This window comes from Passer montanus, unplaced genomic scaffold, assembly GCF_014805655.1.
Source record: "Passer montanus isolate IOZ18808 unplaced genomic scaffold, ASM1480565v1 scaffold41, whole genome shotgun sequence".
Classification (NCBI taxonomy): domain Eukaryota; kingdom Metazoa; phylum Chordata; class Aves; order Passeriformes; family Passeridae; genus Passer; species Passer montanus.
This window is the reverse complement of record NW_024368930.1, coordinates 108,423-126,830: the sequence shown is the minus strand read 5'-3', so window position 1 is coordinate 126,830 and position 18,408 is coordinate 108,423. Positions and strand designations below refer to the sequence as shown.

The following is an 18,408-nucleotide window of genomic DNA, read 5'->3' as shown; positions in this document are numbered from 1 at the left end:
TTGGTTTTAAATCCGTAATTTGACACTGTTCTGGTGAGATATAAGAAACGGACAGTTTCAAAAAATGGGGGAAAAAAAGCCAAAATAGAACTTCTGTTAGCTCATTAAAGAAATGCACAAAATGTTTTTTCCTTTACACAGCATGAACCTCAAGATTATTTTCTCAACTTTAAGTTATTGAAAGTTGAGATAAATTTGCATCTTTTTCTTGACATGACTTCCTGAACATATTATTCTAGAACCTGTTGGAACAAAGTCAGTGTCTTAGTCCCTGGACTTTCTCTGCAGAATCGATAGGAAACATAGGCACCTGGTTAAAAAGCATAATCAGAGAGGTCTGTAACAAGGAAATTGTTAACACAAAAAAAGGAGTAACACAGGAACTATCGCTCTGCTTTCGTGAAATTTTACACCTGCGCTATAAGTATCTCAACTACTGTTGCCTGGGGTGGAGACCCAAAATAAAGGACTGTGCACATAGACTGTCCTCATGTTTGTGGGAAAACCCTCCCGACTGGAAACGTGAACGGCTAAAACGCAAACCCGTTAAAGAGTGAAAGAGACTTGGCTCTTTTGGGAGAGCTTGCTCACAAGAGTCGTCTAAGTCCAATTTAGCCCTGTTTCTCGCACTGAAGCAGGATGAGACACATTTCTCCGTGCAACATTCCATGTGGAGAATTCCGGTTATTAGGTGGGAAGTGCAAAATTTTTATCAGGTCAGGACTTTATCGCCTGCACACCTGAGGAGGTTCAGTCCCAATGCAGCTCCTGCTCCCTGGCATCCCCGTCCCTCTCGCTGCCCCACCTGGCACTCCTGAGGCGGCTGTCCAAGCGGGCGCCGAGCGCGCTGTGAGGGCAGCCCAACGCCGAGGGAGAAGCAGCAGCCCTGGGATGGGGCGATTCTTGGGAGGGAGAAGGAGGCGGAGCTCAGCCCCAGCCCTCGAGATGCACGGGGGGGAGAGCTCCTTGCAGGGGCCGCGGGCTCCCTGCAGGCTTCCCCCTCCTTGGCTGCGCTCGGGCGGGAGCCCCCGGCAAGGGGCTGTGGGAGGTGCCTCGCAACAGATGGTTCGAGCCGGCTCCTGGCGCGGCCCGCATTGGCCAGCGACGCGGGAAAGGGCGGGCGGGTGCGCCGCAGTGGCGGCTCCGCGGCGGGGGCGCAGAGCCCACAGCTCAGCTCGCTCGCCTCCCGCCGGGGGGTCGAGACCACCGCCGCTGCGGAACGTTGGTCGCCTCTCACGGCTCCAGCACCTGTGAGTGTCCGCCTGGCGAGGCTGCGAGTGGTGCCGCACCCACGCACAGCCGGCCCGGCCCCTGGGGCTGCTCCGGCGCTGGGGCGGGAGGCCCTGAGGGCGCTCGAGGCCCGGAGGGCGCGGCTGCCGCCCGCGCTCGGGGCCGGGAGCCGGAGCTGCCGCCTCCTCCGCTCCAACCGGCGCGCTGGGGAAACCGGGAAAGGCTGGGGGGGTTCTGCCCCGGGTGGGAGACGGAATCTATGCGGGGGGAATTTTTGTCACCTGTAGGTGAGGGGAACCCCCGCTCCCCCTTTCCCTTTATTCTAGCTTCATCGATGCAGAGCCGCTTGTAGTGACTAATTACCGGTTTTGGGTCCTCGGCGCTAAGTGGGGAGCCGGGGACGGACTGTCAGGTGGGGAGCTGAGATGCGAGGGAAATGACTTGCCCAAGGTCAGTCTGTGAGACAGTGGCAAATAACGTCCTGTACTAAAAACTTCTGATTTCTAGCCCTGTGCTGGGCTGTTCAACAGCCCTGCAAGGCACCAGGCATAAATGTGGCTGTAGGACTTTTTTTTTTTTGGTTGTTGTTGGTTTCTTTTAAAGTCATGTATGGCTGTTAAAGCATGCAGAGGTGTAGCATCTGTGTCATAAAATGGATGTTCCAGTATGCTCATGTTTTTGAGAATATCTTGGGTTTAATCTAGTAAAATCATGATTAATTTAAAACCTGACAGGCTTAATTACGGATTTACTTTGTCTTTTTTTGTTTGTTTGTTTGGGTACTTTGTGTGTATGGGTTTTTGTTGTTGTTGGTTTTTTTTTTGTTTTTGTTTTCCTGTTGCCCCCCACTTCCCATTAAATGAATTTCTTATACACTTGGATTTTTGTTTACCTTTTAGAAATTGTCTGAATTTCTCCATGAAGTTTGTTGCTGGTTAACTACTTCTCCACTGCCTCTCCCTACCACCCTTCCTCACCCTTCTCTCAAATGGTGTGTGGAAAGAAATTTTGAAATGATAGTACAAGTTCAGTAAAGGAGGATTTCAGCTAATTAGTGGCTGACCTCTATAGGAAGAAAATGGATGTGTAATATTTCTGAATTCTATAAAAATGTTATTCTAGTTTTTCTCTGTTATTTTGTATTTCTGTGTGTGTTTTCTAGCATTAGTTCATCTTTCACAGTAAAATTAGAATAGCAACTCTAAGTTCAGTGAGTTTAAGCAGTTTGTGGAACTGAAATAAAGGTTCTGATGAGTGATCACTAGTACTGATTAGCCATATTTAATGGATTGTTGGGAGAGAGTGTCAAAATAAAGTTAATCTATCAGGCCATTAGTTGTTGCTAACCTGTATATAGTATTCTAAAATGAAGGTTGCAACTTTGTGTTGATGGGTAAGCAACTGTAAATATCAATATGTAAGACATGAATGATCTTATGTATCATGAAATGACATAAATATTAGATGAAATTTCATCGCTTCCGAAAGACTTATTCCATTTAGAAATGGGCAGCACCTTATTTCAAGCTCCTGAAAGGAAAGCAATTGAATTGCCTGTCTTATTTGAAGATTTTAGGCAGCAGTCATTGTGAAACACTGAAATTACTGATCCCTGAGGTAGGAAGCCCTGTAAAGAGTGTAGTTCTACTATGATCTGACAGTTCTGATAATCTCTGTAATTGAGTCATTAACTATAACTCTCCAACTTAATAGATTAAATCGCTGTATATAAGAACTTGTGATTTTTGAGTAGTACTTGGGAAAGGAAGATTGTGCATCTAAAAGATGCTGAGTTATGTCAGAAGCTGATGTTATTTTCAGTGTGGAAACTGAATAAGGAAAATATGTTATGGGTTTTTGGTATCTGAAAGTCCTGGTCAATTGACCTGTTATATAGATGTTCTTAGATTTGCTTATAGATTTATTATTTGTCTTCTGGATTCTGCCTTTGTGGCTAAAGTGTTAACAATGTGAAGTTCTTTATGCATCTTTGTTTGCAATTACCTACATGTTAACCCAGAGTTTCTGCCTTTCAGTGGGCAGAAAGAACACAAGTCAAAAAGGACAGGAGTGCGTTTTAGGGTGGGGTTTTGCTCTGTTTTTATAATTTTAATATAAGGATACTAAACTCATACGTTTTACTTCTGTGACTGAAATACACAGTCTGGGAAATTGCAGCTTGCTTCTATGGAAAGTTAAGGTATCAAAACCCTAAGAACTAAAGTTTCAATACTTCTCCAATGACAGATACTTGGTAGGCACATGATAAGAAGACTAGTACCTAATTTTTTATTTTCCCATGTATTACAGTACAGCACCACTAAAGGACTTCCTAAATGACTGGACTCCTTTATATCATCCATTCTTTATCGGAGGGAGAAATAGTCAGTGTGGAAGACGTGACTGGTTTAGAGAAAAAATTGTATGTTTCTGCTCTTAGAAACCTTTTTTTCATAGATAATATGTGCAGAGACAAAATACTTTACAAAATGTAACTTAGTTGTGCGTATGGAAGTGTGAGAGAGTATGATTGCCATCAAAGACAACACTGCAACGTGTCTTCTGCCTTCTAATTCACTGGGTAAATCTTCATCTCTTGTTGGATAGCTAGCAGTATTTTGATGCAATGGTGTCTGTGGCCCAGTTGGGGTCTTCCAACTGTTCCAGATCCTAGCACACTGATGAATGTGGAGGCATCTGTAAGAGTAGATAAATGAGTTCTAACTAGTACATCCAAATCTCTATCTAATGACCTGTCTTTAGTCACACTTGTTTGATAGTCTAACTGTAAGATCAAAGCAATCATTAAAATTTTGTTAAATTACCTTGCTTGTGATATCTGCATGAGTTATCTTCTTGCAGTTATCTGTCTGCTGGAGAGCAGACTTGCAACCAGAGGACTCTAGATACAGTACAAGACCCTGTAGGTTCTGTAGCTGTTCACAGTATGACATTAATAGTGTTAAATTAGCAATATTAATTGATTTTTAAATTCAGTCTGTGACATTTGTTTGGTAAAATGATCATTAAACATATGCAGACATCCTGTGTACAGTAAAAGATCTTTGGGCCCTGAGAAATGGTAAATGAGAAAATTACAGATTGTAGAAAAATGTAAATATTCTTTTGGAAATTGTTATATGGCAAGACAAAAATATTCCTCTCTAAGCAAAAGGATTCATTTTCACCTCTATAAAAATATCTGGAGACTGGTTTACATACTTAATATGTGTGTTGGTGTCTTCCTTTCTTTCGGGCACTGCTGTTGAATTGGAATTTGTCCTGCTTTTGTTAGGCAAGTAGTCCAGCACTTCACTCTAGAAAAGTGGTGTAGTTTCAGTTTGCTCTTCTTGTAATCTTCTTGAAAATTTTAAGACTGTCTTTTAGTTTTTAACAGTTTTAGTTCACTTGTTAAGTCCTTTTCCTTCAGATGGCTAACTGTAATACTAACTTACATGTTTAATTGGTGAATACATTAACCATGGCTTTAGGGAAGGCCTTTAGGGAGAGGCTTAATCTAGTTTCAGATAATCCTTGTGATTTTTACTTTTTCTGTCTCTAGTAGAGTAAGGATTTGTAGTTTCACGTTGGAGTACTAACATTGCTAGCTACAGATCATAAAAGCTTCAACAATGTGATGTATTTAAAGCAGCTTATTACCTAGAACAATTTAAGTATATTTTATAGCTTCTGCACCAGTGTTTCTAAAGTGTGATTGAGTACTGTATTTCAGCCAGTGCTATTTATGTCATTAAATGCACAGCTGAAGTTACTGTGCTATCAAACAATAAAACTAAACTATGAGTTCACCCTGCTTTTATCTTGTAATATGGCTGTAGTTTGCAAAGAACCAGACAGCCTTGATAGCAAGTAAGTTTCAAAATTACAAAAATAATTTTCAGATACCTCAAAAATTTTTTGCCAGTTTTTGTAAAAATGAAGATGTTACAATTGAAGCAATTAAAAGAACAGTTATATTAAATGTTAAAATATATTAAGAATTGCTGGAAGTTTTAACTTTTAACTATCAAAAATATTCTGTGACTACTGTGGTGGATAAAGCTAAGTTAGTCCCTTGCTTTAATTACATGTGTGAAAAAATTTAATGGAGACTATGTAGCTAGGAAGTTTTATATCAGAATCAGAGAAGCTACTGACACTAAATTTGAGCTCTTGATTTACATGTTTGTGTATGCTAAGCAGCTTCATCCTCATCAGCTAGTGTGTAGTTAGATGCTATTCTGCATTACTAAATACACTTTAGTCAGCCTCTTAGAGCAAGATGGTTGGCGCTGAGCACCTAACATACATTGGAAACCACTGTTGCAAAGTGGTTTTGATTTAAAACATGCCTAAACCAAGGTCAGAATTTTCCAGTATGCTGATTGTCCTTGTAGATACGTGTGTGTAGCAACAAAAATTGAAATATCTTGTTGGCACTGGTGTGTAGCACATATATCACTAATCCTAATGTATGCAGCGTAGTTATGTGGTGTAGTATTAAACAGTTTTTCAGTTGTGCTTTTGAATTAAAAAAAAATCCCCAAATCAAATCTGAAATAAAATTCGAAAGCATCATAGAATAAGGACAATTAAATGTCTTTCAAACCTCTGGTCTCTGTTTTTAAAAAAGTCTGCTCTGGATTTATCTCAGTGACTCAGTTAATTTGACTCTTGATCACAGTCTTAATTTTTATTTTCTAGTGAGAAAAGTCTCACAATTAGCAGATCAGGATTTTAAAACACTCAACCACAACATGCCAGTTTTTATGCTCTTGATTTCAGCTATTTCCTATCCCTTTCTTATACACTGTGAGAAAATGAACTGTCTAGTTTTGATTTATTTTGCACAACACAAACTAAGCTTATTAAGTTCAAGTCAATTAAAATGAAATGTTTGAATGTATGTCAGCTTCCCAGAAAATTGTATTTTGTAATCCTGTGCTTCACTATTCTGACAAGCTGAAGAAATGTTTCCAGTAGAGGAATCAATCAGAAGAAATGAGTCATCATCTGTGGGGAGTTGAGGGGAGGAAAAAAAGGCAAAAATAATGTTCTCTATAAATTAATTTACCTTTGAGTGAACTTCTGCTACCTCTAGAAAGTTTATAACCTAGAATAGACCCTGATACTGCAAAACGGTATTCAAATTGTTTGTTGTATTCACGTTCTGTACTTTGCTGACACAGAAGGGAAGATCATTAGCTGCGGAAGTAGCTTCCTTCGAACCTTTGATCCCAGATTCTATTCCTATTTACAGTAGCCTTAGGAAGAGTGCCTGATTCCTCTTGGTTAAATGTGTTTCCAGTGTTACACTGTGTTCTGAAGGAAATAGTCCAAGTTTACTTTTTCTATTATATTGTCACTAAAGAAAAAACTGTTATACTTGTTCGGTGTTATCTTCTTTCCTTTGTTAGCATGTATTCTGCAGAAACCACTAATAGAGAAGTTATTTTACTTCAAATGGAAACTTCTGCAGAAGATGTCAACTATTCTTTGTGATAGGAGCCTTAAATGGAATTCCAAGGTGATGTTATTTACTGCAGATAGGAACTTGTTTTATTTCTAAAGTAGGATTTAATAATGATATTTCAGTAATCCTATTCATGGTGTGTAAGTTGCAGAAAATGCAAGACTGAGCTAAAAATCACTTCAGGTACAATGCATTTCACTGCAAATTTTTCTGATCTGTCAGACTTCTACTTGAGTACACTGATTTTTGTTTCCTTCTTTAGAAAACCTTGTGTGACAATTTCAAAGTAGTTAGTCTCTTTAAGTGACAGAAAAGATGAGAGAGAGCATGCCACAGTAACCACTTTCCTAGCTTTGTTCATGTTTACATAGTTGAGGGGCACATTATTATCCATTTCTACCTTATTAAAAAGGCCAAGGATGTTGCAAAATAAGGTTTCAAGACCTTATTTTGGGGTGGGTTTATGAGCAATATTATCATGCATGTTCTGAAGGTGGTGAAAACATATTTTGCGCAATGGAGTACCTGTTTGTATCAGCAGAGATTGGAAAATAACTTGGCAGGTACTTTATTGATCTACTTAAAAAATACCTGTTGAAGAATGTCAAAAGTAAAGATGCCACTGTAAAGGGTAAAGTAAAGGGCTACGGCAGATAACTAATGCCCTGGCCTAATCCAGTATTCTTATTCTCAAGACTGTTACAGAGACCTGTTAAGCTCAGTGTTTTCTCTCTTGTTGGAGCTGATAATAGGCACTTTAGCATGTTACAAGAATACAGATGTAAAGAGGTATGATACTGAGAAGTCCCCATGGCTCAGCAAGTTCTCCAAGTTGTACTGGGTTTACATGTTACAATTAGTAACCCTTGATGGCATTTCTTTGCCTATAAATGTATGTTTTCACTAAATTGAACCTGAGTTACTCTTTTGACAATTTAGGTTTGGATTGTACTTTTCACAAAGATTCTTGAAGCTTTCTTCTGGGTGGTAGTTTGCAGTTTTGAGCTCTCTGTTGAGTAGGGATCAGTAAGGTGGTATGAAGAGAAGGGAACTAACTTGAAGATATGTGCATAATTATGATTAGAATAAGATTGTTTTGGAAAAACAAACAGCTGGAAAAGAGAGGAAATTGTTAGAAAAATGGCAGGCTGGAAGATAACATTTCCAATGAAAGAAAACACTTAATGATTCTCTGTGACTTAGTTTTAAAAAAGCAGTAAGACTTGTAATTAAAAACTATAATCTAAGTCCCATGTGAACTTTGTATTCAGAGCAGAAGCATTTAGAATTGCTTATCTGATGACCTCTAAATATGTTTGGTATATTGTGAAGGTTATTGTGTTAAGCTGGAATATGGTAAGGGTTTCTTTGACTCTTAGTAGTCATAGAGCTGAGGCACTTAATAAACTAATTTCCCAGGAAGCCTTTTATGGGTTGATTTACTACTGTATTGTAAAAAGATGTCTCAGGAGTGTAATAACATTTAGCTGACTATAAATTTTAAATGTTACTGAACATTCCACATCATCTCTTGGAGGATGGGGGGAGAACAAATTCCAAACAATGACACTAAAGCATATGGAGTGGAAACTGTATTGTATTAGGGGATTGTAGCAGCACAGGGATTTAGATGGTGGAACCTATTTCCCAATAAGCATCTCCTGTGGAAAAGCTGCTTGGGTAGGCATTCAGGCAAAGCAGTCAAGTCCACACACCACACTCACCACAGCTAGCTCAGCAAAGACAGGCAGAAGGGCCTTTTGTATGATAAGTTCCAGGCTATTCCAAAGGTTTATTCCAGCACACCTGAAGGGAATCAGGGACAAAAGATCTGGCTGTGTGTTGTGCACAAGGTTAAGTAGGGGTCAGCGGCCGATGATCTGAGGGCATGGGGGCAGCGCAAAGGGCATTGGCCACCAGGTGTATCACAACCAATGAGGAAACAGGAAAGAAGAAACCCCGAGACTTAGGAACGTATGGGGAACGTAAACTGGGGTGAATCATAGTGTTGCAAGGTTCCATGGGGAAGTCTTTTCTTTCAGCCTAGGTGGAGACTATGGTATATTCTTCCAGGGCAAGGCCCTGGGGATTTCCCTGAGGGGTTCAAAGGATTCCACAGGGGATGATTTTCTTGGTGGTTCTGCTGATATCTAAATGGTATTATGTTTTACATCATCTGCTCTAGAAGCCCTGTGCTGCAGAAATTGTATGTTCATGTGATTATGAATAGTATTATAGAATGGAGTTTTGTTGAACACTCTTTTTTTTTTTTTTCAATTCTGATCTTGATGCAAGTTTTGGCAAGAGAGCTCATTAGCCACATTTCTGTAGCTCTGCATGAAGTGAAGAAAAGTGTTAGGTTTATATGTTGCTAATGTAGGTGCTAGATGTCTCTGAATTCTAGCAGAGTTACACACTTGTAATAAACAATTCACTGCAGAGAATTAAAGGTCTTGAAGTGCTTGCTTAAATCTATTTATTGTTTTATTCTATCTAATCCTGTTTCAAGGCCTTAAGACCAATCTACTTTAGAAAAGTAAATTGACCCCACTGGTTTGAAATACATTATACAGGATTCTTGATAATTCATGCAGTCTTTCAAAATCTTCTTCTTTAATGCAGACTGATGCCTATCTGTAGGGTACAAACAGATTCTAAATGTTTATTTAGTATTGCCAGTTCTTGCAGCATTTGGGCTGTGTTGTTCATAAGAGACTGTATTGAGAAAGAATACATGTACATGTTATTTAGGTGCTGATCAAACTCATTAAAACCTAATGTTTTGGGTTTTTTCTTAACCCACATGACTTTTTTTTTTTAAGCTTGTGTCTTGACTACTTTCTTGCCAATCCTGTTTTGGAGGAAAATCTTTCATGTTTAATATTCAGTATTTGTGCATGTATTTGAATACTTAGATTCAGAACCATTTAAGTTGTATGCATGTGTGTGTAGACGCTGTTTTTCGATTCATCAAAATAATGTGACATCAGTTAAAAGTGGTATGAAGCATGACCGACATGGTGCCCTGGTATCTAAGATACATCAGCACACTGATAAGTTACGTGCTTTCCTGCTGTGAGAACTGGTTGCTGTATTTGATTCTTTAGCCGAATACAAACTAAATTAAATCTGCAGTGACCTATATTGTGCTATAGCTAATGACCCAGTTAACCTCTGGTTAATTTTCTGTCTCTTGGTGTCCTGGGAACAGGGACATGTTTATTTCAGTAACCACAAACCTTTAGAAATGTGCCACTGGCATTTATCATTCCAGAGCTCTGTGTTTTAACAGAAATTAGCTAATGGGCCATGGGGGTCTGCAGAAGTTGTAGAATGCCAATGAGGAGCTTTCTTTCACTTTTCTTCCCCCCTGATTTACATGACTAAGCTTTTAGCTTTTCTTGATTTTGTTTTTGTTTCTTGAGTATTGATCTGCCTCCTGTGGAGGAAACAAACTGTTTGCTTAAAGTGCAGGAGGACATTATTGCTGGCAGCTTCCCAGGAACTCCCCTCTTTTTCATGCTTTAAATTATGCTAGAACCAGTACGGATGTTGGTAGGGAAGTTTGCAAGATGCAATTCTATTATTGAATGGATGTGTTATGCAAATAAATCTGAATATAACCATAAAGTAATAATGAAGATCTTATCTAAGGGCAGATCTGAGTACCATTTTCTGATGCAAATGGGATTCTCTGGCACCTGGGTGGGCTCATCCGTTAAGTTCTTTTTAAGGAAGTGAAGTTATACAACAATCAGCTAAAAAACATGGAATGGTTGTTCACAACCATTCGTAGTAGCAGTTCATACTGTCTATGTCACAGATCTGTTAAGTAATGCATAATCCAAAACAACCTGACAATTAGAACATTGAGTGCTTACAAGGTGAGGCCTTGAGAAACAGCTCAGAAACAGTTCTAGAGCCAATCCTTTCTGCGTGTCTGTTCCTTGAAGTTTTTACGAAAAATTTCCTTTGGAGATAAAATCCTTACTTATTTTTTGTTTTGCCTGTGGCAGCAACAAGAACAGCTAGAAACAACTTCTTGAATGCTCTGCAAAAAGCAGATGGAAACACTTCTACAGCAATCCTGAGTCCTTTGTTGTCCATGTAGAGAGATGGGTTTGGCAGGGGAATGTGGAATTTTGGGCAGTTACAGGACACTTGTTCAGACACTTGTTTTATTTTGGGACTTTTTATGACGTAAGAATCACTTCATGATGATTATATGTTAAAAATATGCAATATCTAGAGGGACGGGATAAATTTCCATTAACAGATTCTTGGGAACTTGCTCTGTTCAGTCAGGTGGCTTAGAGCACCATACCAAATAAGCACTATCTTTGCTCAGTGTATGCCATGGGTATGTTCTGCAATTTTGCTCGAGATCATCTACCTGCACCAGCTGGGAAGAAATGACATACCCTTTTATCTGTCCTCATTTCCTTGTTACCTGTGAAACACATTGAACATAATAAAAAGATTCCTGAGACAGGACTGTACAAGCGGTGTCGCTTGCTGTGAAACCACTACCGTCCAGATGGGACTTTGCATATATTCTACCTGGTGGTTAAACTGATTTTCCCCTCTATTTTAAGAGTACATGTGTAAAAGATCCACCACATTGAATCCTACTGGGCACTGCAGCCCTTCTCCTTTTCATAAAGGTGAAAAAAAGAAGAGTGAATCTGTAGAAATAATACTAAGTTGTGGTTTGTTATGTTGTTGCAATGTGGCTTTGTGTCTACATTTAAATGATGAAAATGTGTCCTGTGTTTTCCTGAGATTTTTGTTTTGTTTTGGGGTTTTTTTCTTATAGCAGCAGAAAATGTAGAATATCAACCTCTGTCTTGGTTTTGTTGAAAATTAAGTTGAAACAAAAGGAATTTTGAATTGTGAGATATTAAATCCCTCTCTCTTTACTGACTAGAACATCTTGAAAATGAGAACTTTTTCTGTCAGTCATCTGAGAGTACAGGGAACTCTATGTATAAAGGCAGTTAAAGTGCTCCACAGCTTAGTCCCTGGTCTTTTCTTTTTATGAGGTTTTTCTGTCAGGGTCTGTTAGTTTTGGTATTGTTAGCTGTTTAACAGGATTTCAGACTTGGTGGTGGTCTCCATGGGTCCTTTCCCTGTTTCAAGTCCGAGTATTCCTACGGCTAGAGGAAAAAACCAACTGTGACTGAGAAGATTGGAATTACACAGAGTGTAATTCCCTTATTCATAAATTTATAAGGGAATTACTTCTCTTGGTTAGTGGTTGAAAAGAAGCAGATTGCAAACTTTTTAAAGAGTTTGGGAATATGCTTTTAATATATTTCAAATCCAAAGCTCGATGATATCTCTTGTGATTAAAAAGAAATCAATGGGAGAAGTTATTCCTGTATGGATGTATTTGATGTTTCTATTAATTTGTACAAATGCTGCAGTTAAGCCAAAACCAACTTTTTCAGATCAAAGGCTGAACCTTAATTCCTTCAAGACCAGGTAAGAAAAATATACTGTGTTCTGGTTAATGTTCTCATGTGGTATGTGTTCAGGTTAAGTTTTGTGAGTAAAAGTAATTTTGCTCTCTTGTTGATGGGGCAATCTGATGTCATGCATTCATTTATCACAAGTAATTTCTGAGTACCTCACAATGCAATGAACTGTGATTAACTTTTTAAGGTGAAGGTGGGGAAGCATGAGAACCACAGAAAAAGGAAAATGTTAAAACATTTCTGAAATAGTATTTCAGAAAGAAACTTCAGAAATTCTCTTCACTGAATATTACTCTCATTGCATGTGCCTTTGCAAAAAGGGAAAATATTTTTTTAAAATGTTTCAAATTATCATCAAAGATTTCATATACTACTTGATGAATATCATAATAAATAATATCTCGGAAATGCTTCTGTTTATAGAAAAGAAATTACCCCTGTAATGGTTCCTAATTTCAATTACTTAACTGAACTTGTCAGAGATTCCGCTCTTGTTTGATTTCTTTCTTCAGTACACTTTGACACTTGCAGGAAGGTTAATTGCCACTGCCTGCATTGTGGGCACTTGAGGACACTTTAGATACTACTGCTGTTTGTCTCAAAGGACTGAAAATACTTTGCATAAATATTCTATAATATAGGAATGGTATGAAGAAGCTCATCTCCTATATTTATGCTTGAAAATAGTTCTGTTTGAAGTGTAAACACTGATGGAAAAAACAGTAAACCAGTGTTATTTTGAGACTAGATTCGTATTTAAAAGAAAAATATGTAAAAAAAAGAGTTGAGTTTTGATCTTTTAAACATGACAGGATGCATTTCAATTCAATTCAATTGAATTGAAATTAGATAAATTAAATATTTAGATCTTGGGTATAGTAATGGAATCAGTACCCATAAACAGCCAGCACTAATTTCCTGTAGTCCTTATCCCTAAAGCTGTATGGCAGTTTACATATGGCAACTTTTGAGAGGAAGGTTTTTGAAATTATATCCATTAGGCTAAGCAACTAGTTTCATGAATGTCATTCTTCAGTGGGTGCTTGGAAATTGAATGAAAATATATGCATTGCTAGCCATTACAAGTTTCGCTTTTCAGTTTCTTTCATTTAGTCATCTCGTCTATGGAAAACAGCACTACGTCTAAAGAGAAAGGATCAGTTAAAGATGACTGGGACAAATTGCACCATTGTGAGACTTGTAGAGGTGAATTTTTTGCTTGTTTAACCAGATGCACATTTGTTGTGCAAGAATTATGGTTATTATTGTGCTTGAGGGCAGCCATTTTAATGAAATATAGTACCTATATGAATAGCAGAAATAGTGAATTATGTCCAGGATCTTTAGTCTCATTCAGTACAACACTGAACCCAGTGAGGGGTGACTAATCTTAAAGTAATCTGCAATAGTGTTCCGGTGAAGTCCAGGTAGGAGTAAGTTAAATCCAGTGTATATATTTGTCTACTGAGGTAGCAAGCAAGTTAGCTACTCACATCTTTTTTCATGGATTTCTGACCTTGTTGAAGTTGAACAATTCATCTGACCTTTCATTCTCTGTGAAAGGGGAAATATGATTTGGTCCAAAGCTGGCATTTGTAATACATTTTTAATGGGTTTTGATACAATTGAGAAGAGAAAGTATTCTAGTACAGTGTGAGGTTCTACTGGGTAAATTGAATGGGTTGTACTGTGCATAGTTAAAAGCACACACAGGTTGTAGGCTCTCTTAATGTTTCTATGTCCATTGGACAGAAATGAATGGGGCCAATGTGCTTCATAAAAATAGTTAATGAGACTAGGGTGTGATGCTTTAGCCAGAAAGATTATTGGCTTTGGAGGGGAAGTGGAAACCACTGGCACAAGGAGCTTGATGGTTTTGAGGAAGTGGATTGAAAATATGAAGAGAGAACAGTAAAAACAGAGGAACTGAACTTCGTAGGGTTATGGATCAATGTAAGCTGTACTAAGCAAAACACTGGAATATGATTTGTGAAGCATCCCTAATACTGGCAAGGGGATGAACTGAATAATAATCTAGTATGGGCCCCAGTCCATGGTTATACGCTTCATTTTGGGCTGTCTGTAGAGCTGAATAGAGACTAGTGATACAGTTTCTTTCTGCTTTATTTTTGTGCCCGTGAGCTTTGCTAACATGTTTTAATAAAAAGCTGATCTTATGCGCTGTTTCAGGCTTTAAGCCTGAGTGTTTATGCTGCCTTCTAATACTATCTCAGAGGTGGCGTTCATGTATTTCTGAGAATACCTATGTAAAGGTATAGGCCTTATTGAAGTACTGTGTAACCTCTATATTTGCTAATTTTAGGTAGATTTTTCCCTTTCAAGGCATCTGAGTGTATTCATAAAGCACTATGAAGCAACAATTAGTTGTCAAAGCCTTACTTATGAACAGAACATAAAAATTATCTGTTTATTACCTGTCTTATCATGATTTGTTTCCTTCAACAGTAATTTATGTCAATTATAGATGATGTCTATAAACGTGAAATCGTGTTGATCTGCTTCTGATCTTCTAACTCGCTACAGTAGTACAGATTCCATCTGTAGTGCAAGAATTGTCTAGGGACATAAATTACAGCAATTAAAATTACCTAGAGGAGAGAGAATGATGCATTATTAATTGGCATAGACATTAAAGGGCTGAAAAGAACCTAAAAGAGATACAATGCCAATACTCAAGCACTAAAAGTGACAGGCAGGGTTCAAAGACCAGTGATTGTATTCAAAGCCTTAGGCCATTAAGACACAGGCAATTATGTGGAATTTTATGACTGTGGATTAAGATCAGTCCAACATACTAACCATATGCTAAAATGGAATTTTTTTTAAGAATGGTGCTGTTCAGATGCCTACTCTGGGGACTGGAATAGTAGTGCAATTAATTTCAACCAAAAGAATGTGTTGCACTTTATTTTAAAGAAATTGGAAAAAAGAAAGAATTGTAAGGAAATTCCATCTGTAATTTGGTGAATTTGGGCAGAAAATTAACATTTTTCAGCATTAAATATAATAATCTGAGCTTATATAAAGAAGATTAAATCCTGGTACACTGAAGTATGAAGATTTAATTAGGAGTCTCTTTATACCTCAGAAACAAAGTCGTGCCTGTGTCATGCTGAGAAATACAGCAGTGAAGAGGCTCACGGTATTATTGCTGTATGTCAGCTACTTAATTTTTCATAAAACTTACTGTCAATGAATTTGTGATTTACCTACCTCAGCTAATTTGCTTTATTGGAATAATGCTTGTTTTGTAAAATAGTTCACTTACAGTGCTGTAAATGGGGAAAAAATGGGGAAAGTATCTGGTTTTCTTGAGAGAACTGTTTTAATAATTGGTTTGCAAAGCAAAGTAGGCTTCAGATACTGGAGGTGTTAGGACAGTAGTTTACTTCTTTATTGACAACTAATGGGACAGTATATGTCTGCTGAGTGGAGAGTTAAAACTTCAAAGGAAACATCTCAAATTTTCTTCACCTAAGGGAACCTTGGGAATTTTTGGCTTTTAAAAACTTGCCAATAGTTTCTTCTTCTACTTGCTAAGAATTCAGACGTCTAATTCATCTCACTGTCTACTCTAAAGTTTAAACACTGAATGTTCAGCTTTGCTGAACAGATGTCGAATTGCATGGCCTCTGTTGATTCAGAGAATCTGAGTAGTGTCAGAGTTCAGTTACTATCCTTTCAGGAAAGCCTCCTGTTGCCAAAATTAGCTTTCTGTTTTCTGTTTCCAATTTCTATGCCAAAGTCTGCATCAGCATGCAACTGGACTTAAGAAAAGCACGTATGTATAGCCACTGCAAGAGGAATGCAAGTGTATAGCTACATCTTCTCTAAGCCACCCATGCACTACTTGGTCTGTTAGCAAGTTAAAGGGGGCTCCCTGTTTGCCTATATTTGACAGGTACCTTTTTGCCTGAGTGAATATTTTTGACCAGTTAGTATCCTTCTGGGTACCAAGAAGCAGATATGCTATGACTCGTGTCTGTTTAGCCGTTGAGCAATGGTTAAAATCTATCATGTAACCTCAGAGACAGCAAGAGCAAGGCCAGCTTTACCTCTGTGTTCAGTGGCTGGCTTGAAGTAAGGTTGAAAGGTGATGCTAAACTTTCGTGATGCCTGTCAGAAGGGTTGAGTATTGCAGATATGAAGTGCACCATGTTTCCGTCTGCTCAGAATCAAATTGAGCCAAATCAAATTGAGCCAAAAAACTGACACTTCTGTAACAGAATGTGGCTTTGCATTTTTCTTTTTGTGGGAATTTATAGTTTAACTTCCTTCTTAATCTTGGTCTCCTCTTTCCTAGCAATGTGTTTTGCAAGGCAACGGAGTGCTTTGTACTCTGTGTTCTGATTAGGTTATCTGCTATAATTTTTGTTTATTACATTTTGCTTTCTTTGTTGACTCTTAATTTAATTTTATCATAACTTGGCATGTTGATTAGTTGCTGTTTCGCTGAGGTCTGCAGCTTCCCTGCCCTCATCATGTCACTTGTGATTAAGCAACTGCAAAGCCCTTTACCCAGCTTCTAAAGGGTAAAAGTCAAAAATCAATAATGTGCCAGCCCTCCCAAAATGCAGTGGCGGTGAGGGGTAAATGAATGATTAAACATGATTAATAACAGTGTAATGGAAGATGCAAAGTAGGGAAAAGTACTCACTTTAGGCTAAACTCAGAGATTTATTGCTGAATACTACAAATAATGGAATCATCAATCTTCCAAGGACTAAAAAAAGGCATCTGCTGCAGCCATTTTAGAATGCAGTGAAAAATATCTTGCTGCTTTCATCATTGTTTCTTGTGGCCCAGTTATTCTGAGTATAAAATACATGCTGCATAAAGAAACAGGTATGTAAACTTTGTAGTTAAAATTGTTTGCTTCTTATACAGTTTAAAGTTGTGAAGACTGTTGGCAAAGGAAAAAAAAATAGCCAGTATTGTTGATTACTTTGAATGTGTGTACAAAGATATAAGTGTTCATGTGGTTTTGTAAGATGGTAATTACACTTACTAAAGCAGGGGATAAAGGAATGTTGCTAAAGGAGTGAAAAGAGAAACATGCCAAGTACATAAAAGCTAGAGCTCTTATGGGATAATGGAAAAAAATTTAATGATATATGCTCAGCAATGCCTAGAGTTTGGTTATTGACGACAGGGACGACTGGCTAGAGACAGGACTTATTTCCTGACCTTGCTTACCAAAGATGAAAATAAACAGAAATGGAGAGCAGTCAGTATTACATAACTGAAAAAGATTTGTTAGCTGAGATTAAGTTGTCCATGTCAGAGAAGAAAACCTTCCAGTCCAACTTCTGCAGGAAGCAATGCTATGGATTTCAGTTGAAATTCTATATTTTAAGATTTCTGAATTTGTATCCTGGAAAATGGTAATAGCTAAGGTATCATAAAGGTGTTTCTGCACAGCAAAATATGCCTGCATTTCTAAAGGTGTGTGGGTGGGAGCAAGCTCAGAGAAGCATAGAAATCTCTTCCTGGGGCAGATAAAATAGCAGGGAGTCCTGAAGGACTGCGTTACAGCACAGAGCAACATCTCCATCGCTGTGGGGCTATGGCTTCTTCTTTCTGTAATGAAACCTGTTTTGGTAAACCAAAGGCTTGCAAAGGCTCTTCATTCAGTAAGAAAAACAGAGCAGTGGTAAAGTCTTTGGATTTTTTTTCTTTCTATCTTTGAATAAACTAAAGCTTAGTGTTAGGACTGGTTCAGTCTTCAGCATGAGAAGTCTTGGGTTACTTCAACTATTCTGAGTTCAGGCGCTCATAATTATATTGGTTTTCAGTACCAACATCTTGCACAATTATATTCTAGATGCCTAAATTCATCCTGTGGCTTTTAATGGATGTGTTATCACTGTTCTGGGTTTTATTCTCACCATGATGTCTCTTGTGTGCTTCCTCATTTCTTCCCTATTAAAAAAAAAAATCCTTTTAACTTTGAAATCTTGTTGTGCCTTACATTTCACATAACCCATTACCTCTTCAGAAAAAAATCCTACTCTGATCTATTCATGTCCTGTATTCTCCTTATCCCCTTGGATCTACTTATACATATGCATGTCTTTCCTAGATATATGTAGTCCACTCATCTTACACAAATCTGTTGTGGAGGATTTGTCTTTTTTGTGAAACTTTCATCTAGTGATTCTCATACTTAATTCACTTTCACAGTGAGGTCAGGAAGCTGCAGCCATC

The 18,408-nt window shown here is 38.1% G+C and overlaps 1 protein-coding gene across 1 annotated transcript in view; it reads left to right on the top strand.

Annotated features, from left to right (window-relative positions):
* The first annotated feature begins 1,064 nt into the window (after window positions 1–1,064).
* Window positions 1,065–18,408, top strand: part of SULF2 (sulfatase 2) — a 72,113-nt gene continuing 54,769 nt past the window's right edge. Inside the window, exon 1 of the mRNA XM_039719143.1 lies at window positions 1,065–1,250. The gene's annotated coding sequence lies outside the window, so the exon portion shown is untranslated. The remainder of the gene's footprint in view (window positions 1,251–18,408) is intronic.